At 39.1% G+C, this 3,443-nt stretch overlaps 1 pseudogene; it reads left to right on the plus strand.

Annotated features, from left to right (window-relative positions):
- Nucleotides 1-2,358: 2,358 nt before the first annotated feature.
- LOC138999549 (U2 spliceosomal RNA) lies at nucleotides 2,359-2,492 on the plus strand (annotated as a pseudogene).
- Nucleotides 2,493-3,443: the final 951 nt, after the last annotated feature.

A 3,443-nucleotide genomic window follows, 5' to 3' on the forward strand; every position in this document is an offset into this window, starting at 1 on the left:
TGTTTCCATTTTCACTTGTTTCAATATATTTTTTATTTCCTTTTTAATTTCTACTCTGACTCATTGGGTTGGTCAGGAGTGTATTGTTTAATTTCCTTATAGCTGTAGAATTTACAGTTCTCCTCTTATTATTCACTAGAGGCCTGGTGCATGAAAATTCATGCACTGGAGAGGGGGTCCCTCAGCCCAGCCTACCTCCTTTCACAGTCCGGGAACCCTCAGGGGTGGGAGGTGACCCAGCGATCAGGGGAAGGTGACACTCCCATCACACCTCTGCTGCTGCCACTGCTGGCAGCGCAAGCCTTGGCTGGCCCTGGTTACCTGAGCCTCAGGCAGCCCTGGGCGGCTGGGCAGCCGCCATTCGAGGCTTGCCTGTGCCTCAGGTGTTGGCTGGGCCGATGCCCTCTGAGGCTTGCCTGCACCTCGGGCCTGCCCTGGGCAGCTGGGGGGCTGAGGGCAGGTCCAGCTGCACCATGTGTCTCCCCCCCCCGCACCCTGGCGGGGCTGAAAGGACTGGGGGACTCTGGAGGGGCTGAGGGGACTGGGCGCCGCCATCTTTGTGATGGAGTCACAGTCAATTTGCATTTCCCTCTTTATTAGATAGGATTTTTAGTTTTATACTATATGTTATTGAAAAAGTTACTTGGTATGATTTTAATCTTTTTAAATTTTCTAAGACTGGTTTTACCTATCACATTATCTATCCTGAAGAATGTTTCATGTGGGCTTGAGAAGAATGTGTATTCTCCTCTTGTGTTGTATGGAATGTTTTTTCTAATATTTCTGTTAGATCCATTTGGTCTAAAGCAGGGGTCAAGTCTATTGTTTTCTTGTGTGATTTTCTGTCTGGATGATCTAATCATTGCTGAAAGCAGGGTATTGAATTCCCATGCTATTATATATTTTTTCTACTTCTTCCTTCAGATCTAGTAGTATTTGCTTAATATATTTAGATCTTTTGATGTTGGGTTTATATATATTTATGATTGTTACACCTTTTTGATTACTTGACCTCTTTATCAATAATAATAAAAGGGCCATATGCTAATTAGACCAGATGTCCTTTGGACGTCAGTCTGGACAGTTCTTCCTTATGAAGCCGGGGCTGGAGGGAAGCCAGTCTGGTCCCGGGTGCCTGCCGGAGGCCGGAGGAGGGAAGCCCAGGTCCCGGGTGCCAGAGGGAAGCTGGTGCTGGCAGCTAGGGGAAGGAAGGCTTACTCTTGCATGAATTTTCATGCATCAGGCCTCTAGTCATAATATAATAACTTTGTCTCTTATTATCATTTTTGGCTTAAAGTCTATATTGTCTTATATAAGTATAGCTACCCCTCTTCTTTTTTTGGTTTCCACTTGTATGGAATATCTTTTTACATCTCTTCCTTTGGGTCCATGTGTATCCTTACTGAAATGAATCTTTTGTAGGCAGCATATAGTTGTGGCTTTTTAAAAAATTTATTCAGCCACTTTATGCTTTTTTAATTTTGAGCAGTAATTTTTATTTTGTAAAAGGTCTTTTTGATGAGAGGTGAAACTCAAATAAAATTAACAATTTTATTTATTTATTTTTAATTAAATTTATTGAGGTGGTATTGATTAATAGAATCATGTAGGTTTCAAGTCTACATTTCTATGATACAAAATTTGTGTATTGCACTGTGTGCCCACTGCCCAAATTAAACCATTTTCCATCACCATATAAAATGAACCATTTTAAAGTGAACATTTCAGTAGCATTTAGTACATTTGCAACATTGTGCAACCACTATCTCTCTCTAGTTCTAAAACATTTTCATCACCCCAAAGTAAATCTTGAACTTATGAAGTAGTTACTCTCCTTTGGAGTATTTAGTCTATTTAAATTGAGAGTAATTATTGATAGATAAGATTTATAATGCCATCTTATTGTTTCTGGTTGTTTTGTAGTTTTATTGTTCCTTTCTTCCTTTCTTTCTGTCTTCCAAAGTGAATTGGTGATTTTCTGTAGTGATATGTTCTGATTTCATTCTATTTATCTTTTATGGTTCTACTATAGGTTTTTGCTTTGTGGTTAACACGCTTACATACAACATTTTATAAACACAACAGTCTGTTTTATACTGATAACATAAAAAACTACCCTCTTACTTCCCCCATTTTATGTTTTGAATGTCACAATTTGCTTCTCTTTGTATTGCATATTTGTTAACAAGTTATAGTAGCTATAGTTATTTTTAATATTTTTTTCCTTTAACCTTTATAATATAATTAAGTGTATTAAAATATTAAGGTATTTGAAAGTTGACTATATTTACATATATCAATTAGTTGTATATCTTCATATTGTTAGTATTCTTTCCTTTCATTTAAAAGAACTTTCACATCGCTTCTTGGCCTTTTGGCTAAGATCAAGTGTAAAAGAACTTTCAGCACTTCTTGTAAGACAAGTCTAGTGGTGATGAATTTACTCACCACTAAATTGGTGATGGATACAGTATTTTTGACTGGCATTTTTTTTTAAACTTTGGGCATTAAACTTTGAATATATCATTCCACTGTCATCTAACCTGTAAGACTTCTGTGGAGCAGTCTTCTGAGAGCCAAATTGGGATCCTTTGTAGGTTACACTATTTTTTTTTCCTTGCTGCTTTTAGATTTCTCTCTTGACTTTAATTTTTGACAGTTTCATTAAAATGTGTGCAAGAAGATTATTTAGGTTGAAATTATGTGGTAGCCTATTAGCTCGATGAACTTGGATAATCCAAGTCTCTTCCCAGGTTTAGAAAATTCTTTTTTTTTAAATTTTGTTTTATTGCTTAAAGTATTACAAAGAGTATTACATATGTCTCCTTTTTCTTTTCTCCCCTTGACCTTCCCCTGGCCTCCCCTACCCCCCAGTGTCTTGTGTCCATTGGTTATGCTTATATGCTGGAAAATTCTTAGCCATTATTTCTTTAATCTTTCTAGTCCCGTTCTTCTTCTCTTATGGTTCTGATATGGGATTTTTGGACTGGAACACGTGGTGTTCCCCTGGGCAAGATAGTTCCCTGGATTCTTTGTCTATGGGAGTTGAAGAATGAAACTGAGGAGGAAACTGATCTTGCAAAGCATGTCAGGCGATAAAAACTGTGAACAATGCACTGCCCTGTGGGGGGGAAGGTCGTCATCGCTGACCCCAGGACAGATCATCGGATATTGCCTGGGGACACCCAACACCTGGGGGCCTTCCTGTAAGCCCACGAAAAGGGGCGGAACCATATCTGCAAGGCAAAGATCCCAGAAGGTTATAAAAAGTGGAGCCCTCTGCATGTTTCTTCACTCTGATTTGGAAATTATTCCCGGAGTCCACTAGTGTTAATAAACGGGGTCCCTCCCTTTCTCTAGGAAGCATGCTTGGTATTTCTTTGGTCTTCTGCAACATTTGGTTCCCTGACTGGGAAGCTAACCGCGTTTGGCTCTTGCCTCCT

Source organism: Myotis yumanensis, unplaced genomic scaffold (genome assembly GCF_028538775.1).
Source record: "Myotis yumanensis isolate MYYU_CA2020_CCGP unplaced genomic scaffold, mMyoYum1.0.hap1 SCAF_1, whole genome shotgun sequence".
NCBI lineage: Eukaryota > Metazoa > Chordata > Mammalia > Chiroptera > Vespertilionidae > Myotis > Myotis yumanensis.